Source organism: Macadamia integrifolia, chromosome 11 (assembly GCF_013358625.1).
Source record: "Macadamia integrifolia cultivar HAES 741 chromosome 11, SCU_Mint_v3, whole genome shotgun sequence".
In the NCBI taxonomy this organism is placed as follows: Eukaryota; Viridiplantae; Streptophyta; class Magnoliopsida; order Proteales; family Proteaceae; genus Macadamia; species Macadamia integrifolia.
This window is the reverse complement of record NC_056567.1, coordinates 3,015,765-3,024,512: the sequence shown is the minus strand read 5'-3', so window position 1 is coordinate 3,024,512 and position 8,748 is coordinate 3,015,765. Positions and strand designations below refer to the sequence as shown.

The 8,748-nt window shown below is 34.7% G+C and overlaps 1 long non-coding RNA gene across 1 annotated transcript; it reads left to right on the top strand.

Annotated features, from left to right (window-relative positions):
* Positions 1-1,152: 1,152 nt before the first annotated feature.
* LOC122092645 lies at positions 1,153-8,092 on the top strand. The gene is made up of 3 exons (XR_006144247.1): positions 1,153-1,523; positions 1,626-1,727; positions 7,758-8,092. It is a non-coding gene; the product is annotated as an uncharacterized LOC122092645 (long non-coding RNA).
* The last annotated feature ends 656 nt before the right edge of the window (positions 8,093-8,748 follow it).

Below are 8,748 nucleotides of genomic sequence, written 5' to 3'. Positions count from 1 at the left end.
TATATATATATATATCAATTGAGATGGACATATACTATCGTGACATTTTGAAAGGCTTATTCTGTCACTACTATGATTAAGTTTACATCTATTATGATAGATGTTTTCCACTCAAGTAAACTTACGAGCGATGGAACTAGGACGGATATAGTTTCATTTTTACATATTTATCAGTTGGGACAAAAAAACTTACCATCTCGAAGTTGGGGATGGATAATTAATCATCCCTGTTTTGCCACATTTAATTCCACGACTTAAGCTTGAAGTAATCGAAAATTTTTGAATAATTGAGACACATAGGGTTTCGTCCCTACATAGACATCTGGGACAGTACATTTCTGTCTCTAATGAGATAAGATTTCATCTACTACGACATCTTGTTATCTATCTCAAGTAAAACAAGTTAGGGCTGATAATTAATCGTCCATAAGTGTTTTATCAGAAGACATAGTTATTTAATTCGATGACTTATGCGCGAAATATTCAGCCGATCCAAAAAATTCTGAAAACTATGAATAAGACATTTGGGATGATGTATTTCCATCGCTATTGAGATAGGATTGCATCTATTATAACATCTTGTTTTTCGTCTCAAGTAAACCAAGTTGGGACGAAAAATTAACCGTCTGTAAATTTCGAAACTTTTCTACTGTTTTTCAATAAAGTCTTATGTAGCTCTATTAGAAGTTGCCCTAAGTTGAAATTTTGGTTTCCTACGCTAAATTCCCACAAGAGTGACAAGACTAATAGCCCCTCTTCCTCGTCCCTGAGCCAATTCCAATTTTCATCCCCTCGCAAAACCCTAAGGGCCCGTTTGATAACGTTTCAAGAAATGTGTTTCTGCCGTTTCTGTTTCCAGAAACAGCAGAAACGGAGCAAAAAGCGTTTGATAAAACTGTTCCGTTTCACTTATTTTTAGAAATAAAAATAAAATTTTTTACTTATTTATGATTCAAGAAACGACCTAGGCGCCGTTTCCTAGGTCGTTTCTGAAAACGACTTGTGGCAATTCTTTCACTAGTTACCATCGACTTCTAAAAACATGACTTATTAAACACCTTCAATTCCGTTTCTATTTCTAGAAATGAAAATTTATGTTTATGCCGTTTCTTGAAACAGAAACAGCAAAAACGTTATCAAACGGCCTAAGATTATTCTCCCCAACCTTCTCCATCATGAGCCATCTCGTCGTCCTCCCCAGTATATGAACCTCTTTCAGTTCACAAGGAAGAGGTTCTCCGTGGATGCAGAACCGCCTTCACCTATGGGAATGTGAGATAAAATGAAGTCCAGTTAAGCCCCAAATCAATGAACTCCAACTTGGATTCTTGTGCTGGTTTCTTAGAAAGGGGTAACCTCAGTGTTAGGCATATGGGTCGGTAGTGAAGGAAGTTGGGGAGGGTAGTTGAGCTCTCCCTGGCAATGGCTCTGCTAGTGTTGGGTCTTTGGACAAACAGAGTGAAGAGGGTGAACAAACTGGCCTAGTAGGAGAGGTTATAGCAAGTATAGACAAGGAAAGGCAGGTACGCTATTTTCCTCTCCCGATTCTCTCTCTCTTATGGCTTTCTCGGGTTTTGATTTATTTCTTACCATTAAATCTTATACAAGACGAATCTGTGGCGAAGGTGGAAGGAGTACCATCACCGCTTACTCAAAATCTTAGGGTTTAACACCAACAGAGAACGGGCAAAAAGGAGCGAAATATTGGGGTGATCTGATCTTCGGAGGTAGTCTCACCCTCTCCTTGCGGGAGAAACTTTCGATCTCCTCTATTTTTGTCTTCTCTGGTGATCTATGTAGTATTCGATAATATATTTGAATGTATTTGGGACTATTCGAGGTCAAATGTAATATAATCCCACTTAGAATCCTACAAAAGAGGGAAGATTAGAGACCAAATCAATCTCAATCTCTCCCCTTTCTTCTTTCCAACTGAATAATAGCTAAAGGTGAGGTGTGCTGGGTGTATATTTATAATAACTTGGTTTGGTTTACAACTGTGAAGATAAGATTATAACATATAGGATTACAATGGGAATGAACTGTCCTTGCAACTCAAGGCTTCTGGATGGTATCAGTAGTGTGGCAGCAGTACTACTGCCCTGTAGTATTAAAATATTTGTCCTTATGTTGAAATGTTTAGCCGTAAACTTTTCAATTTTCTTCTTTATATTGTTAGTAAATGATAGTTACCACTTATGGGTTCTATTCACCAAGAGAAGCGCAATTTGTAGGTGCTGTCACAATCAATTTCTTGCACATAAACATTTATGTCACTTCTGATAAATAGTGACTTATAATATAATTGTACTGTTATTTTATATTTATTTAAAATTCGGAATAAGATCGTCCAACTTAGTTGGGTTCTTAAAGCAAAGTCTTATTTATTTTACATTTGAACTCAAACTGTCCACTTATGTTCAAATTTTGGAGGGACACTATTTTTTTTTGGTGGTGGTGAGATTTATACGATTCCACATTGTCATAGGAAAGGATGAAGCATACATGAAAAGAACTGATGTGCAATACTATTTCATGGGTGTTAACGTGAACTAATTCTGAGCCAGAAAAATCCTGTGAGATAATAGTACTGACTGGATCACAGGAGATAGAATATAGATGATAAGGTGAGAATGTGGAGAAAGTTTGTTTATATTTCAACACTGAGCTCAGAACAGTCTAATAACTTAGTCGAGTGATCTATATAATAGATCAATAGCCCTGGAGAATTTGATAGAATTCTGATGACAAAGTAGGGCTCTGCAGATAAGTCACAATGCTAGTAGGATTACTAAATAGCAATCTAGTAGCTAAGGTTTCAGAAACCCAAACTCAAAAGAATAGATCAAAATTTCAAGGAACAGATGACCAACTAGAATTCAGATTTTGAAGCAAAATAGGGTATTACTTTAATTGATAAATTTATAAGAAACTAATAGAGAATACTGAGGAGTGGGGTGTCGCAGTGTATGGAAGCTGATAGAATCTAACCTTCAATCTTGATATAGAGGTGATAGCCAGGCTAGAAATCCACCTAAATCCACCAAGCACACTACTTTCACAGCTACAAGCCTGCAACTACTGAATCTACAACAGCCAAAGTTTCAGAACTGAAGACTATGTGTCATAAATTCGTATCTGAGGCCATAGGTCACTACATTTGCATATAAATTTCATAAAATGACTCTCCAACGGTCCTAAACTGACTTGGAATTCAAACTAGTACTTGGATATAGTCAAAACAGACTAGTATTTGAAACTCTTTCTCAAACTAGGTCTCTAAAAACAGAACATAGGCTTAGAATGTAATCTGGACTCAAAATCAATTTAAGTTTTAACATAAAAAGACTTAAATATATCCAAAAATTTGGACTAAACTAACTCTACTTGACTAATCGTACTCAGAACTCCTACCCATATTTTAATCATATTAAAGTGGCAATTTACCATAAAAACCCATTGGACCAAAGGCCCAACATGTATAGGACCCAATCCAAGGCTTATTTCCTCTGAAATAAGCCCACTTTTGTAATTTATCTGCATCATGTGTACTGCGTAGGGACAACAAAAGAGCATGGCAATCTGTCAATTTACAATGTCGAGCAGCAATCCATACATCATAAAGAATGATTAAAATTCAATATAATGATATTTACATATTGTTCTTTTATTAAATCTTCCTTTGAGGTTTTATGAGTGTCAACATCACAACTGCCTTGCATAAATGAGTTGTTTCAACAGAGTTACTTAACACATCCACCAGCTATTTGCAAAGTGCATATTGGTGGATCATCCTAATGATGCTCTGTTTTTCCATCAATTTTTAAAAGAAAAAAAAAATCTTAAAAAGTTGAATCTTTACCATCTGAGCTTCTGATTGCAAATAAAGTAATAGATTTAATTTGTTCATTCATATGGCGACTTTATTTCTCATTGCTTTTGCCAAACTATTATTTAGCTTAGAGTAACTGTCAAAAGTGTTAAGTCCTTCATACATGTCTAACATTATTCAACTTAAAAATGGGTGAGTTTTAAGGCTTAAGCTCCAAGGTTATAACTTATAAGGATCCTAAGATGCTGTATATGTTCACTATTATTTTCTAGCAAATGAACCAGTATGAGTTTGCATTCAATCACCAGCAATGACCGTTAGATATAATGCTACAGAAGAATATTTGTGAGTTTGAGACTATGGGTGAGATGTGCTGAGTGTATATTTATAATAACTTGGTTTGGTTTACCACTGTGAAGATAAGATTACAACATATAGGATTACAATGGGAATGAACAACTCAGCACACATCATCGTTAACTATTATTCGGTTGGTAAGAATCAAGGGGAGAGACTGAGATTGATTTGATCTCTAATCTTTTCTCTTTTGTAGAATTGTGATTGGGATCAAATTTCCTTATAATAAGGAAGATGGATGCTCATGGAATTTTCTAATGCCCTTATTTTTGTTTGTGGAGGATATTATGCTACAAAAGAAACTAAATAATCCTAGAAATGCACCAATCAAGTGCCAAGTTCAGGTTGTGATTCTCTGTTTGATACAAGTATCTGGATGATGGGACTCAAACTTACTTTCAACATGTTTACTCTTCAGAAATTCTTTGAAATTCATGGTCTCAATGATATTTTTAAGTGTTTTCCAGTTTGAATCTACAAACTGGGGCTTCTTTAGTCTTGGCATCTCAACATAAAAAATGGGTCTCGGCTGACATGAATTTGTGTTGCTTCATATCCATCTTGTATAGTTGTATGAGTTCTAAAGGGGATATTCCACACCAATAAGCTTGGCAATCAAACCTGGGGCCTTTGCCTTCTTTTCTTGGGCTGCTGATGAAATTGAACTGTTGATAGAGGCTGAGCTGTTTGAGGGAACCAGAGTTGATTGGCCTCAACTTGTGGAGGGAATATCCAAATCAGAATACAATTATTTTCTGCCCTAAGAATCCTTCACTTCAATGGAATGTATAGGTAAAGGTTTTTCCTGGATTGGTTGTCTGTGATCAATTTCTTGAGGTCTTCATTGTAATTCCTTGGAGACCCCTCAGCCAAAACTCATGGGTATCTCAATCCTTTTCAATTTTTTTTTTTCAAATCGATATGAATCTATTTTTTCTTTTTTCAAATCGATATGAATCTGTTATTTCAACACCCCTTCCTCCTTTCCTCATTCAAGTTTTTGTTTCTATTTTGTCAAGTGAGATTTGTATTTTGAAGCTTCTTGCAGCTTGGCAAACATGATTAGACACTTGCATATCTAAAGCACCCTTCAACCAAACGTTTGCAATATCTTTAGGCTGCTCGTCAAAGCTCAGACCCATTGACCATAATTCAATCATGTGGTTTATCTTCTGAGCTCCTTTAGGAACCTCCAACAGTTGAGAGGAAAATGAGTCATCTAATTCTCTGCTAATCTCTTCAAGGACCACCAGCTCATTCCTTTTCCTTATATATTAAGGAGGGATTGGAAACTCTCTGTGGTATGTGTTGCTCCATCTTTTGTGAATCTTTCTAGCATTTTCTTATTGCCCTATAGACCGCAACCCCTTTTGTATCATCACAAGGGATAAATGATCTGTAAACGAATGATCTCAGTGTATCTTGAGGCAGTGGAACAGTAGTGGATTTGGATATTGTACGAGGGTTTTTTTTATTCGCAGGTGGCAGCAGAACAGCTGTGTTGAAGTTAAATTGTTTTGGTTAGTTTTAACTTTAACTTTCCAAAGCCTTTAGATTCTGGTGTTGGATAATCCAAACTATGGATCTGACAAATTTAATCTTTTTTTTTCTTTTAGCAACCAATCCTCGTTGGAAATTATTCATTTGTTCTTTTTCATTGATTTCAATCGCATAAGTTTAGATTTAGGATTCTTAGTATGATTCTTGGGGTCCTTTAAACAAAGAGGGATTTTAAGTCTTATGCTTTAGGGTTTAGGGATCTAAATTAATTTGTCATTGTCCGAGAGCTTATGTGTCTACTATAGATTTTCTTCTATTGGCTTATTGAAAATATTCAAGAATTTTCATAGTGATGTCACTTTATTCACTATTATTTTTTGGTTCTTGAGATTCTCCATCGACTCTAGGTGCTTTCTTTGTAGATCACTTTATTTAAAATTAGTAGCTTGCAGCATATGGAAATCAAATCATGAAAATTTTGATCTAGTGGGTGGTGTTGTATGTTGACTATAATCATTTATGATTGCTGACTGTTTGCTTCATGCGGATTCTCCTGATTCTCTTGGAAGTAACTGTCCATGTTTAATACTTTTTCTCCTCTGCTTTGTAGCTGTCTTCTATATAGCAGCAAGTACTTCTCCAGTAATTGTGTTTGTATTTTCTTTTTGCATCATCGGCTTCCTTTTTTTCTATTCATATAATTAAATGGATGCTCTCAAAGAATGAGGGGCCTCTTCAGATGGTTTAGGTATTTCTTATTTCGTTAGAAAAATTGATTTGTGCACCTTTGGGTTACTGTTTCTTTTCTTAGTAGAGTTGTTTCCTTATTGGAGTCTTGTCTTTTCTTATTTGTAGAGGTGTGACAATCAACATATCAGAAAAGATGGCATGAATGTATTTTGTATTGGTTTTGTCTGTGTGGAGAATCATACTCCAAACTATGTTTAATTTGTTTGATCATTGTGGGAGTCATTTCTTTTCTTACTTCAATTTTAATATTTGAATCTTCTCATAATTTAATAACGGTTGTTTCTACAGTTGGTGTTATAAATTCCCTACATTTAAGATTGGGTCACCCTTGGATTGTCCTCTTCTTCTAATTGTTAATGCCATGAAATTTTCCATTGCTAAAAATCGTGCAACTAGCACCTCAACATGAAAGGGTAGATTAGTTTCTGGGCACCGAATAGTTTGTCATTGTTCATTATAGTTCTAAAACTGCTTCTTTTACACCCTTAATTATCTCATTAGTTTTAATTTTCTTTCCATACTAAGTTATTGGCGTAATAAGAAGAGTTAGCTTCTCTTCACCTTTCTGGTATTGCACATACCTGATCTTCAAGCAATGTTTTTACTAATGAGCTCTTCACATCCACATGCATTGAGTTATGATTCTATCCTTTCAAGTTCTGCTTCTTATCCATCTTAACATCCATATTTCTACTAAATTTTTATTCCCCTTTTATTGTGTTTGTTATTTCGTGTTTGTCCAATACTCTGCTCAATATAGCAATGTTGGTCTGATAACTTCATAAAATTTGGCCTTCAAGTTTTAATGACACATTGATCATACAACAACCCAGTATTACTTTACCCTAGCAGGTAGAACTCCTTCATTTTTCTACTCGAATAAAGTTCTCAAATGTATTTCTAAATACTCGTAGAGTGCATGGTTTTAGTCTTGTGGAGGAGTTATCTGTTTATTTTCTAGTTCCCTTCCCCCTTTATAAGAACATCTGGAGTTCTTGGATATATTGTATTTGGATATCAAAACAGGGGAAATTGTTGCTCTGAAAAAGATTCAGATGTATAATGAAAGAGAAGGTGTAGTGTTCTTTACTATGTTGATTGTGTGTATATATACATATTGTTCTCTAAGAATGCAGATTAATTCCTTGATGTTTTGTGAAGTTGGATTATGCTGGAGCCTATTGCATCATTCTTGTTGTTTGGTTTCTGATAAAATCTTGTAAACTCTGTATGTTTGTACTTTCATCTTAGTTCTCCATGGCATGCATGTCTCCTATTTATTGTTTTGCTTAGGTTCTTGATGTTAACCCCATTACAGGTACTACAGATGATAACAAGTATAAAGGTAGCATCTACATGTTTCTTGAATACATGAGCCATGATTATCAAGTCTTGTCAATCGATTAGATTTTTGACTCCTCGGATCAAGGTCTCGCAGTCCATGTGGCTATAATGAAATTTTTTTTTTTTAATTCTAGTAATTATTTTTTTCTCATTTTGAACCAAGACAATATTTAAGTGTCCATGCAAACACAAAGTGCAGAGATGTTTTAATTTAAAAAAGGCTTGTTCATCTAATTCCCATGAAATTTCTAATGTTGAATGTTGAGGACGTATGAAGAGATTAGGGAATAAAAATAGTTTTTTGTATCATTTTGATTGAGGATGAAATAAATATTTAATTTGTATAGATTTATCTAATGTTAATAATTTTGGATGATATAATCATTAAATGTCTAATGTGTAACAACAGGGTAAATATGTATATGAAAAAAATCATAATTATATATATATATATATTTATATTTACTGAAAAACTTTTAGGGACAAAATTTTACTATCCCTAAAAATTACAACCCTTGTTAGTTGGGACGAAGGATATCTGTCTTTAGAAGGAAGACCTTATTCGTGATAAAAAATCCGTCCCAAAAGACAGTTTTGAAATTTTTTACAATAGAAAAATCCTATCTTAAATAGTGTATGCTTTTTTGCGATGGAAATAAATTGTCGCTACATGGTCCTGACAACAGAATATTTATGATAGTTCCGCCACTTTAGTAATTATTGGTGACGGAAAACACCCACCTGAAAACTGTCACAATTGACCCTTTAGGGATAGAAATTTTTTTTCTCTTAAATTATGCGATGTGATGGCAGTTGTAATGACAAAGGTGCGACGAAAATTTTTACTGTCCCTAAAAGGTATTAGCAACAATATTTTGGTATTTGGGACAAACTTTCCATCCCAAAAAAGCCTTTTTTCTTGTAGTGTTCACGTCTCAGGGGAGTTCCAAACTCATCATCGCTTA